Raw genomic sequence first — 10,000 nt, 5'->3', positions numbered from 1 at the left:
GTTTGAGAAGAATGAATAGTGGAACTCTGAAGAAGGAGAACAAAAACACGATAATTGATAGACTTGAAGTAAAAACGATTTGGTACATTTCACTACAAAACACAGGAGTCGATGAACTTTTTTGCGTGTTTTTCGTACCTCGCTCAACTTTGTTAGTAATATCTATTTTGCGAGTGATATTTTTGGAAAATGTAAAAAGTACAATAAAGAAGAATACAAATCAAAGCTATTGTTATGCTGCTTTTAGTTTTTCGACTTAGTTGTTGGATGAAAAATGATCAAAACAAGGTGTTGCTACAGGAGTGGATAAACGGTTTTTGGCCACTGATCATAATCGAAAATGTACCTAGGCAAATTTTGAATTATGAGAAATTTCAAGTAAAGAAGTAGCGGTTTCCAGGAAATAGAAAACCGTTCTCTTATGAAAACGAGTCGTGCTTGGAATGAGTAGTGTTCTACATCGATTAATCTCTCATCAACAATTGCGATGGCGTTTGGTGAAACGATATCATTCGTATTTCTTTTGAATTTCTCCTTTTGGCTTCGCAGAAAATGAAAGAAACAGTATCTAGTAGTCACTACGCTTCTCAGTAGCTCGTCCTTAATGCTAACCCGCCCAGGATTCGGTGCTATGAATTTGCTGCGCATTTTTAGGTAACTAAAAACACCCAACCCTCTCATCGCACCGAAGTGTCGTATTAATACTTTAAAGGAATGGTGAACGAGCGAAACGCTAATGATCAGTGTCCAAAAAACGTTTATCCACTCCTGAGTCAGCACATCGTTTTGACCGTGTTTCACCCAACAACCATGTTAAAAAATTGAAAAGCAGTATATTAATAGCTTTGTTTTTTATTCTTCTAAATTTACTTTAAACATTTTTCAAAAATATCATTCACAAAAAGATATTACTAACAAAGTCTAGCAAAGTACGAAAAAAACGCGGAAAAAGTTCACCAACCCCTATGGTTTTGTAGTGAAATGTACCATACTGTTTTGACTTGAAGTAAAAACAATATAGTACATCGCTACAAAACAAAGGAGTCGCTGAACTTTTTTGCGTGTTTTTCGTACCTCGCTCAACTTTGTTAGTAATATCTATTTTGCGAATGATATTTTTGGAAAATGTAGAAAGTACAATAAAGAACAATACAAATCAAAGCTATTGTCATGCTGCTTTTAGTTTTTCGACTTAGTTGTTGAATGAAAAATGATCAAAACAAGGTGTTGCTACAGGAGTGGATAAACGGTTTTTGGCCACTGATCATAATCGAAAATGTACCTAGGCAAATTTTGAATGATGAGGAATTTCAAGTAAAGAAGTAGCGGTATCGAAGAAATAGAAAACCGTTTTCTTATAAAAACGTGTCGTGCTTGGAATGAGTAGTGTTCTACATCGATTAATCTCTCATCATCAATAGCGATCGCGTTTGGTGAAACGATATCATTCGTATTTCTTTTGAATTTCTCCTTTTGGCTACGCAGGAAATGATAGAAAGAGTATCTAGTAGTCACTACGCTTCTCAGTAGCTCGTCCGAAATGCTAACCCGCCCAGGATTCGGTGCTATGAATTTGCTGCGCATTTTTAGGTAACTAAAAACACCCAACCCTCTCATCGCACCGAAGTGTCGTTCTAATACTTTGAAGGAATGGTGAACGAGCGAAACGCTAATGATCAGTGTCCAAAAAACGTTTATCCACTCCTGTGTCAACATATTTTTTTGATCGTGTTTCACCCAACAACCACGTCAAAAACTGAAAAGCAGTATATTAATAGCTTTGTTTTTTATTCTTCTATATTTACTTTAAACATTTTTCAAAAATATCATTCACAAAAAGATATTACTAACAAAGTCTAGCAAAGTACGAAAAAAACGCGGAAAAAGTTCACCAACCCCATTGTTTTGTAGTGAAATGTACCATATTGTTTTTTACTTGAAGTAAAAACAATATTGTACATCACTACAAAACACAGGAGTCGCTGAACTTTTTTGCGTGTTTTTCGTACCTCGCTCAACTTCGATAGTAATATCTATTTTGCGAGTGATATTTTTGGAAAATGTAGAAAGTACAATAAAGAACAATACAAATCAAATCTATTGTTATGCTGCTTTTAGTTTTTCGACTTAGTTGTTGGATGAAAAATGATCAAAACTAGGTGTTGCTACAGGAGTGGATAAACGGTTTTTGGCCACTGATCATAATCGAAAATGTACCTAGGCAAATTTTGAGTGATGAGGAATTTCAAGTAAAGAAGTAGCGGTATCGAAGAAATAGAAAACCGTTCTCTTATAAAAACGAGTCGTGCTTGGAATGAGTAGTGTTCTACATCGAATAATCTCTCATCATCAATAGCGATCGCGTTTGGTGAAACGATATCATTCGTATTTCTTTTGAATTTCTCCTTTTGGCTACGCAGGAAATGATAGTTAGAGAATCTAGTAGTCACTACGCTTCTCAGTAGCTCGTCCGAAATGCTAACCCGCCCAGGATTCGGTGCTTTGAATTTGCTGCCCATTTTTAGGTTACTAAAAACACCCAACCCTCTCATCGCACCGAAGTGTCGTTCTAATACTTTGAAGGAATGGTGAACGAGCGAAACGCTAATGATCAGTGTCCAAAAAACGTTTATCCACTCCTGTGTCAGCATATTTTTTTGATCGTGTTTCACCCAACAACCACGTCAAAAAACTGAAAAGCAGCATATTAATAGCTTTGCTTTTTATTCTTCTATATTTACTTTAAACATTTTTCAAAAATATCATTCACAAAAAGATATTACTAACAAAGTCTAGAAAAGTACGAAAAAAAAACGCAGAAAAAGCTCATAAACCCCATTGTTTTGTAGTGTATTGTGAAATATTACTTTCACTTCAAAGCAACAAAACACTCGTCTTTTCGATGTATTTCAACGGTGCGCTTGAGTTTGTCAATCTTCACCGTCGCTTCCTGGGCCATTTGTTGGTGACTTTACCGCCTTTACCGCGCGACTTTATGTTAGAACAAGAATGCTAGATGCTCTAATTTTCTCCGAACAATATTTAATTTGCTTAATGCTTCTTAGCTGCTTAATTCCATTAGTGTTTGTCGTAAAGCCACCAAAGAATGGCCCTGAAAGCGGCAGCGAAGATTGCAGAAACTCAAGTGCCCCGTTGAAATGCATCTAAAAGACGATGTTTGATTACCTAGAAGTGAAAATAATATGATGCAAAACACTACAAAACATAGAAGCTCATGAACTTTTTTGCGTGTTTTTCGTACCTCGCTCAACTTCGTTAGTAATATCTAATTAGCGAGTGATATTTCTGTAAATTGTAGAAAGTACAATAAAGAAGAATACAAATCAAAGCTGTGGCTATGCTGCTTTTAGTTTTTCGACTTAGATGTTGGATGAAAAATGATCAAAACAAGGTTGACGGTTTTTGGCCACTGATCATAATCGAAAATGTACCTAGGCAAATTTGTATTGATGAAAAATTTCTAGTAAAGCAGTAAAGGATATCGAAAATACAGGAGGCCACCCTCTCATAAAACTAAGTACATAAAACTAAGTTTTAATGCTAAGAATTAGTAGTGTACTACGCCGAAGGTTTTATACGAAATGGAATCTTACATAGAATTAGTCGGAGGACGAGGCAATCGATGCTGTTTCTTCGGGTATTACCTCAAAGCGGACCACCAGTTTGCGGGCTTTGTGGGTACGTGCGCTGCCGCTACCAGCAAGGGCCGACCGGAGTGGCATGCCACGATGTGATGGTTGATAGGTAGCGCCACGAGACGTTGATGGTTGCACCTCGGCCATGCCCGGTTGGACAGCGACGTTCGGTGGTACATTTCTCCGAGAGAAAACCTTCTGTTCGCCACCGGTTGTCACCGTCTGCAGAGGGACCTCTTCCGTTGTCAGTGTTGCCGTTGTGCGAGCGAACTGTTGCTGCTGGTGGTTGCGGTATACAACCCAGCAATGGACGCAACTCAATGCGAAGCTGAACATCGAAAGGGAAACCATGAGCCACCACGCGTAGTTGGGTGGAGAATGTTGATGCGTGTATGCCACGAGTGCTTCGATGCTCCTGAGGTAGAGATAGACTGCCAGCAGCGACGTAATAGTGGCAGCGGCGGCAAAGATCACCTTTGATACTGTGGAAGCGCGATACTTCCATGAATGCTCCTTATGCTGCGTCAGTAACACGATCTCCACCAGCCCGGCGAGCAGGAAGCATGTCTGTAGTACGTTGGTTATGTTGCACAGATGGCCGGAAAGGTACACTGCAGAAGAGCGATGAAGAGCGAGACATTGATTTTCCAAAAATCGGATCGGAATCGGCAGTCGTGACGACTGCTGTGTCCAAGGGAAAAAAAAACTCACATTTTTTGGAGAGGCTCTCTTTCGCCACGCGTTCCCGGATTATATCGGTGGGATTAAATCCACCCCGATCACTGTTTATTCTGCAGGCCACAAGCAGGCCGAACGCCAGAGTTCCAATGATATATGTCGTAATAGTAAAGCTGCAAGCCAGTTTGCGCATTGTGCTCAGTTTTGTTTTATTCTGTGAATGTAGATACGTGTGAAATAGGTTTAGTTGAAAACTAATTCACCTTCAACAAACTACTATTTTCGTCCGTTCGTGCACATTTGAAAACATTCAAAATGCAAGTGCCATCATATTGTTTTTATCACGTCCTCAAATATAGTGCCGAAAAATTTTTTTAATTTACTGCATATTCTCCATTTATCACAAGAAGACGCATGCAACTAGCATGTTTCATAATGTTACTTGTTTCATAATGATAGCCTCACTTGCTTAAATCTAGGTTTTACAAACGAAACACAATAGTTTAAACTGCACTTTCAATCTTTTTGTGCGGATTTTCATGTCGCGATGTACCGTGACTCTGCAAAGTACTTCACCGTGTTTTTCACCTTTTTCACTTTTGAAGAGTGTTTATTCTGTTACATGTTCCGCTACACATTTCGTTACTTTCCAGTTGGAGATTCCACAATCTCGAATGTCGTTGCACCGATTTATGCACAATTTAATTTTGACCATTTACTTCATTTTTTAGCACTGCTTATTTGCGGCTCTCAGGTCTGTTTAACTCTTTCTTCGTCTGTCTTTCCATTGTCTCTTAATTTTACACCGCATGTAAAACTCGATCGTCTAATTTATGCAACAAATGGCAATCACATCACTAACTTTACCGGACACTCAGAGATACTGGTGGCCCTTGGTGGCCCTTATCTTTTGCAACTTACCTCTAGGACGACGATAGCGAAAATGAATGCCACTCACGATCGCGCCCTTTAAATACCGCGATCCTCGGCGAGCTTGAACACTGCGCTCACGGTGCACTCGGTTCCCGTGGGTGCCACCGATCGGAAAGCTCCTTGCGAAAACGATCCCATCGTGCGCGGGGGCACGCTGCCGATGGCGTATGATATGGGCGCGGTGCGCATTGTAGTCGCATTCGGCGTGAGCTACCGGTATGCGTCATCGGCTCTTGTTTTCTTCGTTTCAATCGAGATGAGTGCCTCTTCGATGGAGTGCGTGCAGGAGGAGGTGTGTTGGGGGTGTCCGAGGAAGTTTCTGAACATCCACCCTTTTCCTCCTCTCCTCCACCCCTGCACCAGTCTTGCTTTAGATGGGGTTCTTTGCGCATTTAGCTGTCTCAACTGGTTTTGTTCCTTTGTCTACATAAAAAGCGACCGAAACAATGAATTGTAATGGTTAGGGAACAAAAGTTAAAGAAAGAAATAGTAGAAAGTGAAGAAATTGCAACATGAGTCATCGCCAACATAGCAGACAAGAAAAAATTGCAAAGAATAAGAAAGCATCATTTCCATCAATATTACAATCTTCTTTGTTCCTCGTTGGGTCGTTCGAATCAAGAAAAGGACGTCCAAAGCTGTGGGCGGCGGTAGCGGGAGCGTGAAGCATTTTGCCTCCATCCCTGCACGGATAACTTGCAGATTGTTGCGTGCGAAAACGTCCCATCTGCACTTGGCATGGGCTTTTCTCTCCACCGCTTTGCTTACCATCAAGATGCTATCGGAGTGCACAACTGCGCCAGGTGTTTTCCGAGTAGTGCACGGGCAAGATGGCGGAATAGTTCTCTTTTGTCTCTATCTTCCGCGCTGCGCCATGCGTCATGTGCTTGGTCCGGTGGTTTGGAATGCGCTCGATCGTCTTTCGATTGGTGCGCCGCAACAGTTTTCGCCTAGCGGCAAAGATCACTCGATCAATTTCATGCCCGCTCGAGACAAGATTGTCGTTTAATGCAAGCCCCCCTCATGGTGGGATGGGGTACCAGCAGGCGTGGCCTTCCTCTACATTGTGGCAGCGTCACACCGACACCCAAACTCTTGTGATCGAGAATCTGCCCCCTATCGGCCCTCTATAAACAAGCATCCTGGCAACCCCGACGTTCCTCGATCGACGAACACCATTTTCGGCGAATCATCAGGCAGAAATCAGGACGCCAGAACCGCCTGGAGGCTCCGTGCTTCAATGCGAATGGCCACAGAATTGGGGGGAGATTTATTCTGGCGGCCAAGATGGAAACTCGCATTCCTTCCAATCGCGACGATGACGTACAGCAAAAGAGAAGCGGTCTAGAGAATATACTAGAAGAAAATCGGCTTGGGGAGCGAGCAATATACTCGAAGTGTCAGACGATTCCGTTCGATCATCTATTCACTCGATGAGCTGTTGAATATTACGCTGGAATCAGTTAGTTTGACAACACAGAACGACGACAGAATTCGGTTACTAGGTCAGTCGACAAAACTCACAAGGTTTAATGACCCACTGCATCTTCCTCGCCTCAACGGCGATACCCAGAGTGATCGCATCGATGGCAAGCGACTAAATAGTTTGCTCGAGATGATTCTGAATATTCTACATACTTTAGGTGACCCTGGAACATGGTTTTCTTCTGGTTTTACGGAGATGCAGCATCGTCTTCGTATTCGACGTGTTTTTGGACCCCGTTCTGGTGCGCTAGAGGCGTCTTGCAGGTGGCAGACCCAACGTGTACGAGGAAGGAAGGAAAAAGATGAGAAAAAAAACAAAAGACGAGCGAGCGAGCGTGCGAGCGAGAGAGATTGAGAGGAATGAAGCATGGGACGAACAGGGAGAGCGAGAGAGAAAGAGAGAGAGAACCGCGAGAACGAATCGTTTTACATTTTTACGACCCCAAGCCACCCCGGAGACCTTCCCGCGGTACGCTTTGCTCGTTCGTTCACTCGCGTTTCTGGCTTCTGGGGCGCGTTTTTGGTAGTCCCATGGTCCATGGTCCTTGAGTGGAGTTATGTTTTAGCTAGTGCCCCCCAACCCAACGTCCTCCTGGACAAAAGCAATGACGGCAACGACGGTGATCGGTCGGTTACGGTTCCGAACCCTAATTAGAGCGGAAATATTTATTTTCTCCAAAATTTTACTACCGTACGTCCCCTACAACCCTCCCCACCGCTGGTCGGCCAGCCTCTGAGTGAGATTTCGTCACGGTCACGTTCGGTTTAATCGCAACACCCTCGATCATCCGTCGATCGCTAGAGCAAACGGTGGAGGGGGTCGAGTTAATTACAAATATCGTAAGGGGTGTCACCCCTTTGCACCCCCTCCTCATACACGTTGCACGCTGCGAGCGTCGGTTACCAATGAGCACTTGTGTCAGATTTCTCGAAAGAATTGTCACCAGCGACACTGGAATGTTACTTTGCCAACCCCCTACTCGCTTGTACCCCTCCCGGTTCACCCCCCCCTTTTTTAATCACCCTTTCTTTCTGGAGCAACATGAGGCAAAGATGAGCTCATGTTCCGACGATGACGGATGCTGGATGGCGACGAAATCCATGCCTATATATGGCAATGGATTCAGACCCTTGATTCTGGTTGGTTCTCGATGATTTGTCCTCCGTCCTGGGACCCCGACGAGACTGGGGCAAGGACCTCTGTCCATTGTGCGGGTTTCCAGTGGCCAACAGGTAGCCGTGGGTCCTTAGGCATTTCCCACAGTGGTCCAACCACCGCCTGGCCCTAGTTGACGTCATTCGGTTGGCCATTGGCTCCGCTGGAACCTCGGTAGTGCATGATCATGAACCAACCCCATGCCTCACCCCATAAACAACCCCAAGACGTTTTGTCGTCGTAGGGCGTGAATGAGTGCCCAGATCGGATCGGAATGCAGAAATGGATGAGTGCCGATGAGCGATCCAGAGGATACCCACCCCACGTTTCATCCCCCGCGGACAATTCCCCTTACAAAACTGAGCATTTTTTAGCGAGCCCTCGCTGGACTTTGAGATGCATCCATCGCCGACGATCCATAAGTGACATAAAATTGGGCACGACGACGACGAAGACGAAGGCCTCATAAATCAAAATCGACGCAGCGGCTCAATAAAACCGAACCATTCCAAGCACCACCATCCCCAACCCCTGACGGCTGACGGCTGACGGACGCTAGTAAAATTGAGACGTTCGAACAACACTTGTCGGTGCCGCCAGCACCTTTTGGGCCATTTTTTTGTGCCTTGGCGGCCGGTCCCTTGTGATCCCCTTTCTTAGGACCACACGAATCGTTAACAAAACAAAAAGCATTTTAAACTGAAACTCACATTTGGCTAAAACTTTTCAGTTTGCAAAATTATGTTTTTTCGTTTTGCTCATCGTTCGCTCGTTTCCATCTTCGGTGTGTGGTCTCCCTGGAGGTTCGGGGTGATAAACTGTAACACCGGTGGTGTGGTAGGGAGTAGGGGACGTTGCAATGGATCACAGAAACGCTGTTGTGCTGGCTGACGATCGCGATTGCTCGTGTATCGCTTGAATCACAATTTTTCTCGCCTTCCGGATGATCGCTAGATCGATCCGCCGACGCTTGGGACCACTTGTGGCAGCCGGGATGCTGCGGATGCTGCGTGCAGTGCTGTGTGCATTGTTCTGGAGGTCACGGAGGGGTTGTGCAATTCTCCCTTTCTGATCTTTCGAACGCATGCGCCTTGGGCAGCGTCTTTGAAAGCGATCTGCATATTCCTCGAAGGAGTGAAAATCTTCACGATTGAAAGTGACATTGACCTGCGCGTTCGTTCCCAGGGCCCGGCTCTTCGTACGAGGCCCTTGCGCACCGTGGGGCCTGTCGGCAAATTACACCGCTCGCCCAGTTTGGTGGTTGGTCATAAAACCCGCGAGGAGCGGAATGCTTCGAAGCAGACGGGGCCACCGAGACCTCGTACGCTATCCTTTGTCCTCACCGACAGGGTGGCTTGAGCTGTAGCAGGGTAGACGAGCGCGTGAGGGATGTAAAAACTGTTCCCGGCTGAGGGTTTTATCACCGTTGCAAAAATGGGTAATCGGAGCATGAACGAGCCGAGCTCGAGCTGAGCAACAGGCGCACGTACGAAGGAGAAAGCGAGAGAGCGAGAGAGCGAGAAACAGCAGCAACGCACCCCACACATCGCGCCCAGTTGTGCTGGATGCTGGAGCCGGTTTTTTTTGCTTTAACTTTTTTCGCCCGCTTCTATCGCTACGCTCATGTTCTTGGTCTTCTTCTTGTGCCGTCTGGACCGTGAAATGCGTTTTGCGGCGTGGAACAATAGAACCCAGACGAACGCACCATGAAAACTCGCAATTTATATTTCTACTGTTTAATGACCATTCGCGACCCGCGTGAACCCGTCCACGATCGACCGATCGTTCGTGTTGGGTTCCTGCACAAAGCTAGCATTGACGGGCAACGACTACATGGTGCGGGCGATTGATGTGATGCCTTCCTTGATGTTCATGACGAGAAGCTCAGACAGACCAGTGTGGAACAATAGGAGATCGAACGCAAATGGAAATGAAATTCGCAAGCAATGACTCATCACCACTGTGACCATTAAGGGATTGTGCCTTTTGGGAACTGAATTTTTTGCAATATGTGCAGAACACATATTAAAGAATCACACAGAAATAAAGAACACAGAAATAAAGTAAAATTATTAACATAGGTACGAAACTT

The sequence above is a fragment of the Anopheles aquasalis genome, chromosome Y (assembly GCF_943734665.1).
Source record: "Anopheles aquasalis chromosome Y, idAnoAquaMG_Q_19, whole genome shotgun sequence".
NCBI lineage: Eukaryota > Metazoa > Arthropoda > Insecta > Diptera > Culicidae > Anopheles > Anopheles aquasalis.
This window is presented reverse-complemented; position numbering follows the sequence as displayed.